The 20,984-nt window shown below is 41.0% G+C and overlaps 1 protein-coding gene across 4 annotated transcripts in view; it reads left to right on the top strand.

Moving 5' to 3' along the window:
* The window catches only part of NECTIN3 (nectin cell adhesion molecule 3), a 68,943-nt gene that overhangs the window by 596 nt on the left and 47,363 nt on the right, over positions 1 to 20,984 (top strand). The window lies entirely within an intron of this gene.

The raw sequence follows: 20,984 nt of genomic DNA, 5'->3' as shown, positions 1-20,984 counted from the left end.
GCCGAGCCCTTCCTGCTCCTCACGGGGCCGCGGCTCGGGGGCCCCGGGGGTGGGCAGGCTGCGGGGGGCGGCGGTAGGGGAGCGGGGAAGCGCTCCTGCACGGAGCGAGCCGCTTGCTGCGAGGCTGCGCTCCTGCATGTGATAGTCTCCCCCCTCTGGCAACGATGCGGCTCTCAGGAAGATGGTTATTGCCCGCTGGAGCCGCACAACGTGCGCCTGCCGAAACGGAGCCGCCTCGGGACGGCCGGCGTGCCCCCTGTCCCTGCGGAGGGGCGGCTGCACTGATGGCGTTCCTATTGTTTTTGACGGTTGGTCAGCCGTTAAACTAAGCCGCTGTTAAAGTAACTGAAACAAGGTCGATTGCCTTAATGTGTGTTCTCTGCGGCTCCTTGGCTGAGCGCTGCAGGAAGTGTTGAAGACCTAGTTTCGTCCCCTTGTAAATTCATCCGGCAGTTAGTTTCCACACATAAGGCTTTGGAGCTCTTAGGCAATAACAAACACTTATTAGGCAGAGTTCGGCTTCACAATTGGTGAAAATGAATCCTTCACAATTAAGGAGGTGTTACAGTTGAAAACTAAGGTTTGAAGACTTAGTTTACATAGGGTTGGCAAACTTGCTGTGGTAGCACACTTCTCACTCAGGATCAAACAAAGGGTTCAGATTGCTTCTCTTTAGAGGTGAATAACTTGTAGTTCAAGACTTGACATAACCTTGCTAAGCTATTTTTACGTCTAAATATAAAGATAATAGTAACAACGAAGTTCAGAGCATCCGTGTGCTGTCGTGTGGTGGCTTTCTATTTCAGTCTTGATGAGTGTAAATCAGATGTCAGTCTTCCCAGATTGCTTTTGGCATATGTGAACTTGACCGATAACACTTGAGAACATCTGCCAGAAGTTTTGAAGTGTAATCTAAGCACAAAATGGGGAAATCTTAAAGTACAAATGACTCCTGGACTGTGAGGTCAGGAGCAGGGGAAAAGAGTTTTTGGTCAGTATCTTAGTGCTCAGTTAACTGTCTTCCTGGCCCTGAAATTTCCCACAGTTGTTTTCCTTATCTCTGGAACTGTCAAAGATAAGTGGGGGGGGGGGGGAACACACATGTATATACAATGGCTGTAGCTTTTAATAATGCTGGTGTCATCTCACATAAATATGTTCTGAGCGTGATTAGATGTTGACAGTACCTAAGACTGCTGATTAATTTTCATCACCATTTTTCCTGCTGGCTGGTCAGTGCTGATAATGCTAGCAAAAGGAAGAACTGAAAACAGCGCCACCAGAAAACCCTAGCAGAAAACCTTCAATATAAAATCAAACCTTTACTCAATCATTTTTGACTGACAGCTAGAAATGATGATTTATTTGATCTGTAGTTCCTCATAGAAATATTACCCCAAAAAAGCTGAAGTGGGAAGGAAGAGAAAACATATGTGAAATCTAAAGTAACAGCAACCTCTGGATTTTTTGAATCAAGACAGAGCTATGTTAATAAATACTGCTTTTTTTCAGTAAAACGGGGCTATCAAGTTCAGATTATGTGTACAATTAATTCTACCAGTTACTTATCCATCAAACACCACTCGATACAATGAAGTATGTACTAAGCTTATACAATCAAAATTAGTGTAGTTTGGAAGTAGGGGAAATGTACGGCATGCGTAGCAAACATTACCTTAACTCTTGATCCATGAAATAGTGTATGTATTGTCAAGTATTTTTCAGCTATGCTGAGTAGGTGGACTTGTGAGCTACGGGATAATGAACTGGTCATAATTTCAGTACACAATTAGTTTTCATAATGATGTTGTTTTCGGAGTGTAAGCATGAATTAAAGAGAAACCAGGCAGAATTTTAAGGTGACTAGAAAGGAACAATGTACACTGTGTTTTTCAGTGACTTTGTTGAGGGGAAAATATATTTTGCAATTTGAGTTGTTGGTTATGCTTAGCTTCTTTATAAAACAAGAAAAAAAGAAGCATATGTGGGACATAGCCTTTTAAATTCAGAGGGGTAGAAACAGTCTACTAAAACAACCTGCGGTACAGAACACCACAGTGTAGTGGAGCTGGAAGGACAGCTACATGGGTTGGGTTATAAAGGTGTGAAAACTGTACAAATACAAGTATGCAGTGTACCATATACAGAAGTGATACTGTGAATAAAGCTAAGGAAATTCCTGTGTAACTATTGACCAGAACAGTCTAGTTGACTGGGGATTTTATTATGACTTTCAGGCTAAGTCATGACAAAAATATGAGGCCAAACAAATAAGATTACTACGTGGGGGAAGAGGAAGTACAGCTGGGCACTGGAAAGACAATACAAGCCTTTTGTGTACAGGGAGGAAAAAGGACAGTGATAATGGCTTAGGAATTCCTGTCTGAATATGCGTTTTCAGAAGATGGTAGGGAGAGAAATGCACTTAGAAAAGGCTTTAGGAGACTCAATAAGGTGATAGTAAGAGGAGGAGTAGAAGGGATTTCAGTACTTGAGGAGAGTGAAATACTGGTATGTTATGTGGCTGGTACAGCAGCGTGTGGAGCATCTGTGTGGGGAAACAGAGCAACTGCACTGGAAGACATAACAGTAACCTCTGACAGATGAAGAGTTAAACATGGATTGTTTGTTAATCAGCAAAAAATGAAACCAGAGGTTTGTCCAGCTCATACTTCAGTTTAACTCAAAATAATAAATAGTCTACAGTTTTGGAACAGTTCTTCATTCTGTTTCATTGCGGTAGGTCTCTTGTGTTTAAGATCACTGTTAAACTGTGGTGCTCATGTAAAATAAATACAGGCTAACTACAATGTTAGCATCTACAGTTAATAAAATATATTGTATAGGCTTGTTCTTGACTGCTATTTAAATATTAGACAAGACTTTTTTAACATGCAATGTAACGTGTAAATAAAAATAGTGGCTGAGTTGCTCTAGCTGATGGAAGTGGTTATAAAACTTGCATGGAGAGGGTGAAAGGTGGTAGGTTTTATATTCATCAGTGTTAATTGGCATCCTTAGGTTTCATTCGTACTAAACTTCATGATTGCTGTAACATTTTGGCTTCTGTTGTGCAAGAACACCTGTATACATATGGAAGTGAAATATAATGTTACCTTGAGGTGCTGAGATCTGAATACTTTAGGTATTATAAAAAATCGTGGTGACTTGTTAGCCACTTATGCTATGTAAAGATGGAGCTGTTTCTTGATCTAAACAATGTGTTTCTCTCTTTATTGCTGTCTTAAATAACATAGTCTTATGTCATGGAATGTGAATGTTTTATCTTGAGCAAAAGAGGACTCAGGCAGAATTTATTTCTTGTAAGACTGCAGTGCCATGTGTCTCTTTCAGATATATGATCGGTGTAGATTTTTCTTTTTCCACCCCCTTTATGTAGTATGGCTCCCAGGATGATACTGGAAAGCAGGACTGTTCTACGGCAGGAGAAGCAAAAGTGTGCTGTCTCTGCAGAGCATCTAAATCAGCTGATTACCTTCTAGATGCTGGTAGTCGAAGCTTTCAAGGTATGCAACATCACGGATGTAAATGCATTTGCTGGGAAAAGGAGCCGGGGATATGCTGTATCAGCCAGCCATGTGTGGGACTGATGAGGAACATTTCTAGGGCCTGTTGAAAAGCTCAGTTAGGAGCCCTGCAATCTCAAGTTTAAGTCTCAGTGCTTTCTTTCAAAGTCAGTAGTGAATGCAAGTACGGCAGTATACCTGCTGTACAAACTGGTGCAGATTAATCTCGCTGATTGCCAACAGCCTGCTGTCCCATTTTAGACTGTGTTGTTGCTGTGGAAGTAGTCCTCACCTCTGTCTTGGGACTGAGGGCAACCTTGGGTTTCTCCTGTGTGCAGACCTGGTTTGCACCACAATCCATGGCTACTGGCCGACTAGGCAAGTTGGCAGTGAAGTGAGGGAGCTCATGTCAGTTGCATTGCGTGCAGGTGTTGTAGTCCTGGTACATTACTCATCAAAGATGAGCTGTGTGGTAACCCATCACTTTTTCTTAACTCTGTATTTGTAATGTGACATCTTGTTTACAGCTTTGAATGGCCATATTGTGTGGAGTCAGGGCTACTTGTATGGTTTCTTCTGATGACCATTAAACTTAGTAGCATACAGATACTAATTCAGAAGCTCTTGTGAGGAGTTTTCTTAGGAACTTTTCAAAGGATACTCACTGGCCAGATTTTCCTAAATACACTTGAAAAATAGCTGTAGATGCAATTACTTAACTACTGTTACTTATTTCATTATGTCGTGTTTTGTTTTTTTTTCCTCGCTTGAGGGGGAAGAGGTTTTTTTTTTTTATGATTAGCTTATCTAAACCTGTTTTTTTTTTTTAAGGTGCTAATTTGGAGAACAGTTGCATTCAGTGCCTCAGAGACCATAACCATTGGAAGTGAAATAATATATTTTTTTGTTGAGAGAACGATGAATTATTGGATTAGGCATGGAATGCATCGATCAAACTTTAACAATCCATTTACTGCTTAACAGTCATGCTCTTGACTCCTCCTTAGAAAGCAGAAAGGTTGTGTAGGAAAGAGTATCAGTAAGTCTGGGAAGAAATCCCAGAAATAGTTAAAAAGGAGAAGGTGGGAAAAGCTGAACATAGGTAAAATGGAAGGGAATAGTTAAAGTATTTAAAAAGCAAAATAAGCAGTAAAAGATAACAATGGGGAAAGTGATTGTTTCCAGTCTACAAATGAAGGAGAGATGAAAAAGTTCTTGGTTAAGAGCTCATCTTGCTCCCCTGGATGTGTGGGGGGGGGCAATGCAAGTGTGAAAGAGCTGGTTAAAATGTGGTATAGATAAGTACAAGTAAGACTCCAGAGGGGACTCATGGCCAGTATTTACCTTGACTTTGGGAAAGCAAGGCCAGGGGTTGCTATATGACTTAGTACTCAGTCTTGTGTTAAAGAGCTTTAAGGCATAGCACAATAAATTCCAAGTCATAGTTTAAAAACAAAACTTTCTCTTGCTATCAAACAGATGAGTACTTCAAGTTATTGTTCTCCATCTAATTCCTTTCAGCTAATTAACTTTTAGACTTGGGACTGTTTCAAATGTCAACTGATAAATAAGTCTCTGTCAATGAGTTACTAGCAGAACAAAAATATCGGGAAGAATAAAGTACTTCTGAAGAGCTGAAACCTGGGTCTCTGTCTTCTGTCCTACCTGTGTCTGCCTGAGTGTGGGAAACTGATCTGATGAAGTTGTACATCTGCAAGATAGCAAAAAGGTCCCTATGGGTTCAGGTACTGAAAAGTAATAAGCTTCCAGACTCACCTCTTCAATCACTTCTGTGTTCTTCTGTTCAATATTTTCCTGTTTTTTGAGCTTTCTCAAGTACAATATGGAAGTAAAAGCCGTTTGAATACTGCAATACATAAAATTAAATAGCATGGCTTCGCCTCGGCCACATGAAAACCAGTCAAGTCTAGTTTGTCTAGAGCTGAGTGGAGTATTAGAATTACTTGCAGCAGTAGATGGTTCTTGCTGTTTATTTTTGTTCTTCCTATATCAGATTTTCTTTTAAGATACAGGAGATCATCATTTTCCTCTTTTCAATGAGTCTGTTACTAAAAATGACAGTGTTTAAGCTTGTCCTCAGTATCTTCCTGTGGTTAGTTTGAACTGACAGGGTATTTTCCTTAAGTGACTGTTCTAAATGCCTAGCATGTTAGCAGTATCACTGTAATGTAGTAGCAAGTGCAGAATTTAAAGTTCTCCCAGTTGCAATCTCTGGCCAAGAAAGGTACTGAAAGGTAAATAAAGGCTAGTCAAATAGGTTTCCATGTTGGATGTGCATAAAGATGAGTGGAGGCAATGAGCTGAACTAGCTTGATGAACTTCTTGCTTTCTGACCTGTTGTCTTCCGTAGCCTTGAGTCAGAGGATTACAAACTAGAGTTTGGCTTAATTTCTTAATCTAGTTCTATGTGGGCTGTCTTTGTCTACTTCTGTTGCTGCTTTAATTGGAATACAATGTTGCGTGTGATTAAGCTGGAAAATAATTATTGCTGAGACAGGCATGCTTCTGAACACCCGATTGGATGAATGGCTGCTGGAGGTAGAACTGGGAAAAACTGAGGTTATTTTTCAAAGTAACCGGCTTTGCTTGATTTCTCTTCAGTGTGCTTGATCTGGTGGAACAGTACTTGCCTTAATCAAGTATAAGGTAAATGGCATCAAATGCAAGAAACTTCTTCATGATAACGGATGAACTGACTTTTGACTTGTGTTAATCTGTTTCTTTTTTTCAGTTACTTAAATGAGACTTCCTCATATGGCCCTTTGATTTCTCCTACCTTCGTATCGGCCTTTGCAACAATAAAAATATGCTTTATCAACTCTGCTAAAAATGATTACTAGAGGTCAGTGAAGCCTGGGAAGCTTAATTCTGTGTCTGAATATGCTTCTGATGGTTGGTGTTCATACTATAAAAACTGACCAAACAGCCCTTCTCCAGTGGTGCCACTTCTTCTGTGCTTTAAACACTTCAGTGCACTTGTGACTTCCTAAGGTAGATTTTCTTGAAACAGGAACAATATTGTTATGACTTCATTAAGGTACTGTAGCATTTATCTCTATAGCTAAAGAAAACAAACATGGGAATTGGATGGTTGTAATCATACCATTAATCACTTCCTACAAGATCGGAGCACATACTGTTGCAATGTGGTGTTGGTAGCTGAGGTAGCATAAAACAGTCTGCTTGTGGTAGCTAGGAAGTGCTATATACCAATTTGTTCAGGATATCCTGTACAGGAAGGAGCATACGAAGTTTAGGTGGCATTCTGCATAGCTGCATTTTGGCATTTGATGGTATCGGAGATAGCTCAAGCTTCTGGACATGGCTTATGTGTCTAAGACAACTTCAGTTCAATGGCCGTAAAACAGGCTTTTGACTATAGTGAAGTGTCTTGATTATTGAAGTTGACACGTCAGTGGTTTCGCATAAACATCTAATAGTGTACATTACCTCCTGACAAATGTGAGTGTACTCAGGTGTAGAAGAAATTTTATGTAAGCTTCATATAAGATCATATAAGAATACTACTGAGAGTATTCTGTTTTAAAGAGGTGAAAACTGTGGGACTCTGGAAATATTAACAAAAGTTCTCTTGGTTGATAAATTTTGAGAGCTAGTCTGGTGCTGTGTTTCCTGAGACTTAGGAGGCACAGTTCAGGTGTGTTAAACTGATGTGGCTGTAAATATGTAAGTAATGTAGAGCGAGAAAAATGAGTTGTGTTGTCTCCACAATTTGAGGCTGGTCTGAAAAGAGATCCTGAAGTGATTTCTGTGAATTCATAGGATGTGGCTATGGGCAAAGGAACAACAGTGTTACTTAGTATGACAGTAGTAAGGCTTCAACAATCTTTCAACAAGATTCCTGAAAATGTCCTTGTAGCCAAACTGATGAGATACGGTTTAAGTAAGTGGACTAAAGTGAGTTTAAAAAAAAAAAAGCTGTGTGCGCAGCTGGCCTTAGGAGGTTTGGATCAGCTGTCCAAAGTCCAGCTGGAGGCTTGTTACTGGTAGGTTTCTGCAGGGATCTGTACTGGGACGGTCTGTCTTCACACCAATCATTCATACAAATCAGTAACAAACTGCCATTAAGCTTGTGGATGGTATTGTATTGGGAGGGGTAGTGGATATTCGGGAGGCTAGGGCTAATTGAGTCAGAGGTCTGCAGGCTTAAACATCATGAAATTCAACCAAGGCAAATGTCAGATCTTCCTTGGGCAGAATGACCCCATGCAGCAGCAGCGATGTGGTGTGAACTGGAGAAAACAAAAACCTTTACAGGAGAGAAGCTAGGGGTCCTTGTGGGTCAGCAGCACACCTTTGTGGGGTAAAAGGTGAAGGCATTGCCACACAGTTCTGGGGAATCCAGATTCCTGACTACAGTGACTTAAAGGGTGAGAGAAAATGAAGACTGGATCTCCTTAGAGGTCCCCAGAGAAAGGGGAAGAGGAACAGACACAAGCTACATCAAGGGAAATTCCAGTAATGTGTTAAGAATGCTTCTTCCTACAAGGCAAATGAAGCACTGAAACATGTTGTAGAGCTTCTGTCCTTGAAGATAATCAGAACTAGGTGATGGTAGGACCCTGAGCAACATGATCTGACTCCAGAGTTGGTCCTGCTTTAGGTTGGGGATTGGATTGGATACCCTACAGAAGTTCCTTCCAGTCAAAATGAGCCTCATCTTTTGTGCATGGATAGGCAAGAGCTAGCATAGCTAGTAGTTGCTAGCTGTGGAAGAAATGTAGAACTACTTAGATGTTTCAAGCTTAAACAGAAGTGAAGGTTGTCCTATAAAGCGGTTTGACTTCTAGATTAAGAATGATTAAAAGCTTGCTTGAAAACTGGTTCTTGTTGTTAACCCCTACAATAAGTAATAACGTAAGAATTTCTGTTAGTTCAATATGTAGCCAGTGAGACCAGTCTCTTACAGCACACAGCTGAGAGTAATGCTGGTAGTGTGACAAATATGGAAAATAGATTTTGGCAGTAAAAATAGCAGCTATTATAAGCACAAGAAAGCTTTGGCTATCAGTAACAGACTTACTGTCCTGATGCAGATCCTTGACAAAAAAGGGTTAACTTGCTGAAATGATTTGCAATGCTGCCCTCCGCTGCAGTGTCAGCAATGCAGGGAGCAGCACACATCCCTGTAACTCTGTAATGTAACTTAAAATTCATCAGATCTTGCAATGGACAGCTGAGATTTTGTCATCATATTTCATGATTTGCTGCTGACAGAATGTGGTCACTCTGTATTGCATGGTATGGCTGCAGTTGTTAATTATTGACAGATAGCATTCCAACTGTACAAGTAAATGGAAATGCAAAGCTAATGCTTAGCCGCCTTCCTGGACTTGTGACTTTGTTGCTATCTGTAGTGCAAATTACAACATAACTGAGGTTTACAGCAGGAGAAGTCTCTAGAATATGCCTAATAGCTGAGAGAGGACAAGACCCTGTATAGAAAGGGAAGGACTGGAGGAGTAGCCTCATGCTTGAGGGAATCAGAGCTTTCCTGGGGGTTGTGAGTTTCATCCCTTCATTTAGAAAAACATTGCACACTAGCGTTCCTCAGAAGTTTTTTAGCAGTTCTGTAATCTGTGTGGGAGGTATACTTGTGGGGACAGGGAATGCTGAATGCTTAAAGCTGTTGCTGTATGCTTACAAGGACACAGTTTCTTCCTTAAAATCAGTTTCACAGAAAAAAAAATGCTTGAGTGCTTATCTTAAACTCAGATTTCTTGTCTGTAGAAACTTTTCTGCTAGTTTATGCTTAAACTTTCTGTAAGGACTGTGCGCTCTATCAACACCAAATGCTGCTGGCGATCTCCAGGTGTCCCATGTTGCCATCTCCATTAGTACTGGCTAGGCCTGTCAGCGTAGTGGGAGCTTGACTGACCTTCACAGAAATGTCAACTGAAAGGTGTTGTGACAGCTTTTCTGATGTTTAAGGAAGCTTATTAACTTGCTAGCTGGGGTTTGTCCTGATGGAGTTGTGACTGAAACTGTGGTCTTAGCAGTTTTAATCATCAGATGGAAGACATGAAAATTGCTTAGTGGTTTCATTGTGTGTTTGCACTTTGTTCTGTGCGTCTTAATAGTCTCCTGTTGTGTGCAAAAGACCTAGTGCCCTTGGAAAGAAAAGGGAGGGAATAGTTACCAGAGAGTTTACTCTGGGTCTTTGAGGCACCCCATCTGCTGACCTGATGTGAAGTCTTCAGAGGTTTCCCCTTTGGATCCAGGTTGTAGTGGAGAGAGTAACTTATCTTTAAGTGTCTACTCTTTGCAGATATCCTTGTAGCCACCAAGGATGGTAACCCTAAGCATTTTTAAGAGTGACTAAAGAATTGTGAGGGCAAGGGTGAAGGATGCAAGTGCAGAGACCACAAACTAGTTGCCTTTCTGAATGAAGGAAAAAGACTTGGGTTAACATCTAGCAGGTCAGCACCTGGCTGCATGGCTGGTGTTGCAGATTGGGCTTTGACTTCTCTGACCACTGTTTTCCATGAGGAACAAGGACTGCTGAGGCAGAGATTAGGTCTATCTGGGAGATTAAGGTGGGAGTTTCTTTTCCAACGGATTTGTTAACTTCTGAGGAGGGCTTCAAGTATGTTGGAATACTCCCACACTTCTCTGTAAGCCGAAGTGAAAACATGAGGAATGATGAACAAGTGTCTAAAGGGGACATGGTGGGAGATGCTTTTTGACTCCTGTTGTCAAGGCAGCGCAAATGGGAATCTTATCTGTACTGCCTATGTGCAAGTGCATCCAGCATGGCAAACAAACAGGCTGAATTGCACATCTGTGCTGAAAGAGTATTGTGGTGTCACAAAAACCATCCAGGAGGTGCTTGGGATATACTCAAGTCAAGTTGTTGTTGGAGGTGAACATGGACTGACTACACAAGATTCTGTAGTTAGATATATGAAGAACTGGCTGTAACAGTCAATGGCAGCCTTGACTTCAGTGGTTTTGAGATTTAAGTTTGAAATCCTGGGAGGACTAAACAGCCATGATAGTCATAATCCTGGACTATGGGAGAGATGACTTCACCTTATTCAGAAATGTGCTTGTCATGTTCTCATGGGGAAACTGCTCTAGTGAGCAAATGATCTGAGGACAGCTGACTGTCTTCAAGGGGGAAAAAAAAGCTGTAAACTACAAGAAATGGCTGCTGCGATGTGATGGAAAATCCGTGCTGATAGTCTGTCAGACCTGTTGGAAGAAAGGAGAACTCATGGCTGAGGCTCAGCAAAATAAGCCAAGTCCATGGAAGGTTGAAGCAGAAGGAACATGGAGGCAGTACCTGAGAGCACAGGTGCAGAACAAGGAGAGCTCAAGCTTGGTGTAGCTGGAATTACTAAAGGATGACAGGAAGGGCTGCTATGACTATACTGGCAACAAAAGAAAAATTAAAGGGTATGTGTGCCTGCTGGTCAGTGGGGTTGAGGAGTTAGTGAGGAAGGATATGGGGGGAAAAAGCAAGATGTACAATACGTCTTGTTTCGGTTTTCACTGGCGAGTCTTGCCCTCTGGTCTCCTAGTTCCTTGAGTCTACTAGTAGAGTTGTTGACATGTAGCATTACCCACTGTAGAGAAAAATAATATTCAAGAATATTTAAGTCATTGCATGTATTTGAGACCATGGACCAAAAAGTCTGCTTCTGAGGGTGCTGAGTGAGCTGGCTTATGTCACTGCTTGCTGTTGCCTTTGAAAACTTTGTGAGTTGAGGAGGTTCCTGGCAAGTGGAAAAAACAATATCACATCCATCTTGAGGTAAGGAAGACTGAAAACTACAGTCTGATCAGTCTTGTCTCTTTCCCTGGAAAGACTGTAGACCAAACCCTCCTCCAGGCCTTTTTAGGCACGTGATGGCCAAGAAGGTGGTTGGGAGTGGCTTGAAGGGTGGTATTCAGTTAAGCCGTGTCCAGCTGGTGGCTTAATTGGTATTGGGGCAAATGTAATTTCCTGTCTTTGAAGACAGGATAGTGTTTACTGCAAGTTTGCAGAAGATGCCAACCCAGGGTACCATTTACAGGAGAAGGCAGGAGTGCTACTTTGGACCTCAGTGTGATGGAGAAATGGGCTGGCTGCAACCTCACAGAGCTCAGCAATGGCAAGTGCCAAGTCCCACATCTGGACTGGAAAAAACATGCAATAGCATGGGCTGTGGTCCAGTGCTCCTCAAAGGTAGCCTGGCAGGCACAGATGTGGGGTCCCGGGGAACAATAAATACAGCATGTGTCAGCAGTTTGCCCCCACGGCAAAGCAAGACAACCACGTCCTGGGCTGTCGAGCGTGACTGCAAGTCAAGGGAAGTGATTTTTTGCCTCTGGCACTGGAGCACAGTGCTTAGTTCAGTACTTGTGAGTACAGCGAAGGTGCTGAGGTACCAGAGTGAGCCCTGTGGCAGGCCGTGGTGCTTGCTGGCTGGAGCAAGAGTGTAGGAGAGACTGACGGAGCTGGGCTTGTTCAGCCTGGAGGAGGGGAGGGAGCCCTGCTGCCTGCAGCTGCCTGAGGGGAATGTGCCAAGAAGACTGAGCCAGGAGCCTCAGAGGTGCAGCACAAGAAATATATAAGAAATATATGTAAGCTGGACTGTGGGAAATTCCAGGTCAATGTAAGGAGGGAAAAATGCCTCTCTGAGGCAGATGAGACACTGGAGAGGGTTCCCAAATTGGCTGAGGACTGCAATTCTATGGCAATACGCAAAACTTGATTGGTTGAGGCTCCATGCAGGAGGATATAACCAGACCTACTTTGAGCAGGACTAGGTGGCTTCTTGCGGTCCTTTGTACCTACATGATATCATTATTCTCTTATATCAATACTACAGCTTATTTGACTTTGCCAGTGAAATATGTATTATGAAGAAACCTGTACTTGGGAATTCTGTTGTGTCTGTGGTAACTGGTAGGTATCTTGTCTGGAAATGAAGACAGCTCATCTCTGTCAGAGATGATTTGTTGAAGACCCTCGAGATGCCATGGACTTGGTGCATACATTTCCTCTAGGAGATGATACCGATAAATAGTGCTTCCTGGGACCTGGACATTCTGCATGCCTTGGTTCTGACAGATTAAGTCTGCAACAGGTGAAGAACGTGTTGGTGCAATTTATACTCGGGAATAGACACTAGTTTCTTTATTTATCTAGCAAGATGGGCATTGCAGTTACCATTGCAATTACTATGGCAGTGCGTTAGTTATAACTGTGTAGCAGGATAGTGTCGTCTTAGCTTACAGTCAAAGGCAGCGAATAGCAATGGTAAAACCTTAGTGATGACTGTGTATTTCATTTTGGGTTCTGATTGCAGTTGCCTTGTATTTCTGTGTAGGTAATGGCAAGTTTATTATATGGTAGTGCTGAGACAACAGCTATGTAACTTGGAAGGGAGGTTGTTTGTCAGATTTAAGTATAAGCGTGTATCCTGGAATAACATCCCCCATTTTAGCAAGTTCATGGCTAGGTGGGGTAGGTTACACTGCAAAGTCATTGATAACTTCCTGATTTTGCAATGAAGGAGGAGTGATGGGCTATAACTCTTCAGACGTGTGATACTTATTGCTACAGCCCCTTTCCTCTTCCCATAAAAAAAAAAAGTTGGCAGGTATTGTAATAACATTAAATATCTTCTAAGGAGGAGAGAGGTTTGACCTCTCAAAGGAAGTGTGGGGAGGGTATTTACCTGACCAAACCTTCAGTTAGTAGTTACTGTGGTCTTGCTAAACCTTGTTCTGGGGGGAATTCATGTGGTGAAAGCTACAGTTCTGGGTGGTGCTGGTGGAGAGCAGAATCTTGTGTTTAGTGTTTTTTCTGGAGTAAGAAACCTTGTTCAACATGCTATCAGCAACAACAAGTTCCATATGAATAAAGGTAGATTACCTTACAAAACAGTGGTTGATTATTAAAACAATCTGACTAGTGTAGATGTTTGTATATGAGGCCTTCTTTGTGGAAGAGAGGACTAACTTAGATATCTATGTCTTCTGAACTATTTGTGTACTTTGAGACCAAATCTTGAGTACATAATGGTCTGTTCCTTTTTCAGGGAGCCAACCTATTAAAAGAGTATATGGGGCAAGTCAAGCTTTGCAGTTGGGGAGGGGGGAACTTAGCATGTTATGTGCTTATATATAAGTAGGTTGTCTGTCCATACTTCAGATGCTGTGTTCAGTTCTGCTCCCTTGATCTTAAAACCAAACTGCAACAACAACAACAAAAAAAAAACTTGGGTTGAGTAAATCAGAGGAGGGCGACAAGGATCAATGGTATGGAAGTGGGCTTGTATATGTGGCCTGCAAAGAATTCTCAGTTGAGGAAAAGAGTTGATTTGTTAGGAGGAGGGAGAGGAGAGGAAGGGGTATGGTGGCATCAATGTAATCATGAGCTATGTCTAAAATGTGTGTGCACACAATGTGTAGACTCTTACAGTGCAAAAAGTAGGGGCTCCTCAAATGAAGCTAAAAGGGGTGAAGGTGCAAGCACAGATGTTTTTAGAACTGATGGCAAGACTGTTGGTACTTGTTGCCAGAGGATGCTGTGGTTGCAGAAAGCTTGTGATGCCAATGGGAGATGGGCCAGTACTGAAAAAACAGTAGTGAATTAAACTGACAGGTCAGGTTAGGTTGAGCCACCTGAAAGTATTAGGAGTAAATGACTGTCCTGAGTCTTTTCTCTTGCTGTTTCCTATGCTTCCACAGTAGTCTGTTCTTGTTAATCACTTCCCTTGTGGGAGCAGAAATGCAGTTTCCCTGTTATGACAAATTAAGCTATTAGGTTGCCATGTCATGGGGAGTGAAGGGAAAAAATCTCAGTATGGAACTACCTTCTTCATCAAAGGTCCTTCATGTTTGCAGCATCTTATTCAACAATTTTTGAAAGGTGAGGCTACAGAGATGGTCTTGGTGATTTACTGCTTAACATCTACAGGCATACTCAGTAGTAGAAGGGTTCTTATGTGGTTGTACTTGGTAGTATATGTAAATCAGGACCTTTACTGGGGTGTCATATCTGAGAATAAAGATGACTTCTTCCAGTCCTTCCTTGTGGACCATATTTAAGGCCTTTGAGCATGCTTTGTTTTCTTTCAAACCTAGATTCCCTAGGTGGCTAGTATGTGAAGTACAGTATTGCAGTTGAACAACTCCAGATGCAACCTTACTGATGTTGGCTTAGAACCGAGCTTCTCTCTTTGCTGGTGTATTCTAGACTGGGACCTTGAATTGTTGAAATATAATCAACATCTACTTAAACTTCTTGTGACTTTGAGAACCTTCATTGTTCTCTAACCAGTTTGGTAGCGTCCTATATCTGGTACTGGTTCATACTGACTACTGTTCTAATTTGGTCCCATTAGAACTTGAAGTTTTCCTTTGTTTTTCAGGCTGACTGGGAAAGACTTATGTAAACTTCTTTTTCTGTCTCTAATGCAGTTAGCAGCTCAACAAAGATGCAGAACAGAAGCACAGCGCTCCTTTTGACCTCCTGCTGTATCTGTTAGCTAGCTATTTTTGTTAAGTATTTAAACTGGGTGCCACATAGGAGGACTTTAGCCTTTTCTTCCAGCTCGGTGTGTCAGGACTATTTACTCATGTTATGTTTCAAAAGACTTTGAAGATCATTTTGAACTTTTAAACAAACCTTTCCTTCAAAAGGTTTGAGTGGTAACTTGAGCAACTGCCTGTTGATCTCCCTTGCTTTTCTTTAAGTATATCAATACCTATTCATTTGATATTTCGGGGTAAATACATTTAAAGAGGAATAGGAAGCATTTTGTGCTTCTGGGTGGAAGTGGTATATGTATCTGTAGCTATCTTGTATACTACTACTAGTGTTGGAAGGAGTAAGACTGAAGATATGTTCTCCTCTAGTCCTGCTTTTGAGCCTGACCCAATTCCTGGAAAAAGAGCACCTTGTTGTCTTGCTTGCTCTTCTTTAAAGGGGATGGGATTGAGAGGTTTGTCTGTTTAAACTGAGGATTGGAATGTTTGTTGCAGAACAATTTTCAGCTGCCTTATAGATCACTTCACTCATTAGTTCAACATGTCTTGTAAACATCTGAATGCTTAGTATTGGGGTAAACACAAGTATTTTAACTTGCCGTGTGTTAACATGTGTAGAAGATTATAATTCAAGAGCATGTAAAACGCAGTGATGCTAACATGGCTTAAGTTGAAATTCCAGAGGAAGTTTTTAAGTTGCTAAGGCTTTGTAAACATTCTCTCTGAGTAGTTGGATTTAAAGCTTTAACCTTATAAAACTGGCTTTCTGAGACTGCCCTTGACAACTCAATTTGAATCATGAGCCTAACCTTCTTTAAAAAATTTTTTCCTCTTGTCTTAGATTGCATTTAATTTTCTACTGCCTGTTGCTGAAGGTCTTTGGAGCATGGTAAGAAGCAGAGTATGTACTATCTTTGCTGTATGTGGAGGTAGTGTTAGCTTGTGCTTCGGCTCTAGTTACATGTGGAGAAAACAGCATTGTGAAATAAGCGTAAGGGCTCAGACATATGGACCTTGGAAGTTTTAGTGCAGGAGTTGGGATCAAGCTATGTTAATGCTGAACTCTGAGTTGAACATATATTTTTACTTAGTGTTGCACTGGAGTAAAAGAGCACTTGCTAATACTTTTTCTTGCTTCCCGTGAGCAAAGTTTGCATTTAATGGACAGAAGGGTTACATTTGCTTTTGTAAATGTAATTGCTGTTTCTCTTTTGGAATTAAGTCTGGAGCTTAGTTTTGGTCCGGTTACAGGTGGAACAAGTGAACGTTCAGAAGTTAATAGCTATATTTCAAAGAGAAGAAGGTTTGTGAGCAGCCACAGTGGGGCTAATATATCAGTGCTGTGGGATAAATCTAGGAACATGTCATTGCAGAATTGTTTTTGTAACGTTCCAGGTTTTCTCCTGGAATCTGGTCGAGTTGACCTCTTGATTCAAAGGGTTGGGTCCTTGGAACACTAGTAAAATTTGAGGGGGGGGAGGGGATAAAAAAAAGACTGATAGCTAGCTAATATCATACAAGGAGAGGCTAAGAGGGCTGGGCCTGTTTAGCTTAGAGAACAGAAGACTGAAAAGACATCTAATGGATGTGTATAAATATCTAAAGGGAGAGTACCAAGATGATGGGGCCAGACTTTTTCAGTGGTGCGCAGTGATAAGAGGCAACGGGCACAAACAGCCACCCAGGAAGTTCCAGATTAATATGAGAAAACACTTCTTTACAGTGAAGGTGATGGAGCACTGGAACAGGTTGCCCGGAGAGGCTGTGGAGTCTCCTTCTCTGGAGATGTTCAACACTTGCCTGGATGTGAGGCTGCACAATGGGTTACAGGTGACCCTGCTTGGCCAGGGAGATGGACTAGATGATCTCCAGAGGCCTCTTCCCACCTCAGCCACTCTGTGATTCTGTTACTCTGTAATGCAGAATAAGGCCAACAGTATTTCTCTTGCTTTAGCCAAAGACTGTTCAATTGTTATTCGTAATTATCAAGACTGTCTTCTGATAGACTTTTCCATGCCTGTGATACTGTTGCAATAAAAACTGAACAAGGTTTTAAGAATTGCTCTTCAAAGACAGAAGTGTTATACTTAGTTTCCTTGCCTTCTTTGTTTTATTTAAAAAAAAGGAAATAATTTACCTAAAAGGGAAAGTTGAGCTGAGTTAGTAAACCTAAAGGTTATAGAAGGTAACTTCTGTTTGTTTCTCATTACCTACCTCCCCCAAAAAATTTGATTTACAAACTAGAATTCTGCTTGAGCTGGGGATTGTGACCAGGCAGGTGATCATAAAGGAGGAATATGCTATAATACTTGCTCTCTGATTTAAGTGCCGTTTTCTCCTAAGGACTTGGCTAACAATTCTAATTGGAAGCTAATGTTGAAGCATTTTGAGCTACGTGAGTCTGTTCTGTTCCTTGGTTGTGATCTTTTCTTGACACAGTAATTTAATTGTGCTCTCTGCTGAAGACGCACTGACTGCTTCCTAGTAATTTAAGAATATATTTTTATAAAGCCTCAAGTGGTGGTTTGAGGGCTGCTTTCTGATGTGTCCTTAAGTGATTTTATTCTCTAGCTAAACAAATCTGAAAATGCCACCAGACTGGGTGGCTGTGCTATTGCTGTCTCTGTTGCGTTGCCACTTGTAACCGACTAACAGGGGAGAACCCAACTCAGAAGGATAATTCAGGAAGAAGTCAAGTGATTATTTTGTAGGGTGAGCTCTCAAAGGCACCTGATAAGCACTGATGCAGGAGGAGGAAGGGCTAGAAGAATGATACTTATCTTTCTGATGCCAGCTGAAATTAAACTGAGGTAATGATGTTTAGCCTGACCTTAAAACTCTTCTGTGGGAAGTTGTGCTGACATAGCAACTTGCTGCCACCAAAATGGGATGTTCTTGTTCTGCTCTGCTCTTGATTGGAACTCTTCTCCTTAGCTGCTCCATGTGTTAGCACTGAAGCAGGGTACACCCAGAAGCTGAGTAACTTGCTGATGTGGGGGAAAACTTGTTTTTTTTTGCTCTTGTGCTGTTTGGCTCTATTGTCTTGTGGAAACAGTTGACAGCTAGTGCAAAATAAGTGGGTAGGAAGTGGCCATGTGGTCCCTCTTCCTTACTAGTTAGTGGTGGACTGTTAAGCAGGCACAGTTCTATAATGGATAATGAAAATGGATTGCTATTGTAATTAGACGTGTATGACCATTCCCTATAGAAAGATTTCTAAATCTTCTGTTTAGTCTCCACATGACCAGCTTGGTTATTCACTGCAATAAAGTTTGTTTTCATAGCATGAGTGCTTTGCTGCAATAAGGTCACTGTTTTCATGACCCTCTCTCTTTTCAACTAATGAGAATTTTGATTAAGAATTACCAGCGAACCGCTTCTGTTATCATGGCAACATTTGATAGTCCTGTGTTTTGTTTATTAAAAAAAAACATAGCAAGTTTTAGGGATTTTTCTCTTATTTCATCTTTAAAGTGCTTTTTGATGAGTGAAATGACAACGCTAAGTGCCTTGCTGTTTTAAATCAGATTATTGGAACAGTCTAAAACTGGGGAGTTAGTGAACCCAATGTAAATGTTATTTTAAAAAGAAAATGTTGATTGTTTAAACCAAGGTGAAACTTTAGTCTTTACCTCAAAATAAACAAATGCAACTAGCTTGGACTGACAGGCATTTGCAATACCAGGCCTCGAAATCTGGTGTCAATTTAAACTGTGGTAATGCGAAAGATGATTGGAAGGATGAAGAGAGATACAGTTCATTCGAAGAAAGATGTCAACTCACAGGGCCAAAAAAACATGTTCCCCTGGAAGGTATTTCAATGGAGGTATTGGAACAAGCTGCTTATGCTTTCCATCCCTGCATCCACAAAGGAGTCAAGTCCATAGCTCTAACTGCGATGCTATTTTATCTTGAGGCATCTTGGAGCAAGTGCAGAGCCAAGAGTACTAAATGACTGCTTTTTATAAGTTCTCTATGCTGGTAAAATTGGAAATAGAGAGGGACTGTACCAATTTGGGAAACTGTTGGTGTCTACATGCAACTACCATAGCTGTGTATGAAACAGGCTCAGAGGTGTAGTAGCTGACTGGTATAGGCAAGGAGTTCTGAAACACCTGTCCAAACTGAATGATATAGTCAGGTTCAAAGCTTTAAAAAATAATAGGATTGGGTGCGACTTTGCAATGTGTTAACTCAGTAATTATTGTAATTCACCAGTAGAAGTTGCCTGGTAGTGTCAACTACCTTCAGACAACCTCTAAGTGAGCAAGCAGAAAAGATAGATCTGCAACAGCTTTGTTAAATATAAACGAAAATATATGAAAAGTTCTTGATGGTGTTTTTGATCTGAGAGTTTACAAGTAAATTTACGCACTTAGTAAGTGAATACTAACTGTTTATTTCACGGAAGTTGAAAGTGATGGTAAACAAGGATTCCACTATTGTGTGCAAAGAAGGTCCTCTATTTCAAGAGGAGGATAGTTGAGCTTTATTAAAACAATGTATCCAAAGTGGATATCTTCCATCAATTAAGGAGTTGAATAATGTGGTTGTAAAGTGTCTTGTGCATTATAAACTTTTAAAAGCAGATTTTGAAGTAGATTTGTGACTTGGTTATTATTCAGCTATAGTCTTCAAGCAAAACAAGCTCTTGAATGGAAATATTTGTGTCCAAGGAAATAGTCTTCATGACTCCAGGTTCCTTTAATAGAGAGCTCTGAGTATCAGCTTAGTAATCAACTTCATAGTTTGAACAGTTAGTTCAGCAACCGTAAGTAGTTAAATAACAGCAACTTAGCTGAAGGTTAAAACCAGAGATTGTTCTGCAAATGGAAGATGTGGTTTTCACTTGACTGTAGGAGGGACAGAGTAGTAGGCACATAGATGTGAAGGTTACAGGATGGAGCTAAGAGCTATCCAAGTGGTTTTTCTAAAAAGTCTTCTCTGGGTGTAGAAGGAACTGAAACAGAGCAGATTTATCAATTCTGATAAGCTTTGCTAAGTCGTGGCTTACATTACCTTTACCTGTGCTGTTTGGAAAAGCAGCCTACTCATATATTTAACAAACTCTGTAGTCGAAGTGTAACACTTTAAACATGAGGATCTTTCAGATGGCTTCAATAAACTGTTTTCATTATGTGTGCTTTGTTTTAATTCCTTCTGGAAACATTTAAGGGGCACAATAAGAGCCCCTGAGAGCTTGAGTTGTTCTCTTTGGCAATAATGTGTGTAAAACGGTTCTCCTTGAAATGAATTAGAATTGAGGAACAGGTGACTTCAATGGGAGTCAGAAGTGTGCAGAAATCCTTGAGGCAGCAACAAGCCTGAGCTCTTGTAGTTAACACAAGTTGCTTGTTAGTAGGCAATAGAACCTCATCAACTAAAAGCTCATGACTTTACAGTTTGATTAACCAAAGGTAGTAAGTAGTAGTTTCATTTAGTATGTATGTCCAGATAAGTAGCGCTCAACATACAAAAAGCCTTGTATTAGAACATGAACTTTTCTGAGATCTTTCAGGGTACAGCTTAAATTTTATTTCAACAAAACATAGGTTTTGTTGAAAAAATTTCATTTCTGGCAGTATTCAGGCTAATGCCCTGAACGGTACTAGGATAAAGGTGGCATTACAATCAGAACTTAATGCAAAAGCAAGAAATGTATTTGAAGGTGGTTTTGGTTTCAAACACCAAACTGAAATAGGACCCAACTGCAGGAGCTGCAGAACAATGAGCTTCAGAAAAGGCTACTGTAGACTACTTAAGCTGTATTGTGAAAATAATGTGAGCTTTTTTGGTTTGGGGATGGGGAGGAAGTAGTGGGAAGGAGAGTACTGTTGGCAGGAGAGTGTAGACCTGCCATCAGTCATAAAAACACTGGCAAGTGGAGGTGAGGTGGACCAGAACTTTAAGTTACTGAATAACAAGGACAGA

This window comes from Cygnus olor, chromosome 1 (genome assembly GCF_009769625.2).
Source record: "Cygnus olor isolate bCygOlo1 chromosome 1, bCygOlo1.pri.v2, whole genome shotgun sequence".
Classification (NCBI taxonomy): Eukaryota; Metazoa; Chordata; class Aves; order Anseriformes; family Anatidae; genus Cygnus; species Cygnus olor.
The sequence above is the reverse complement of the archived record's forward strand: the minus strand, read 5'-3'. Positions and strand labels throughout refer to the sequence as shown.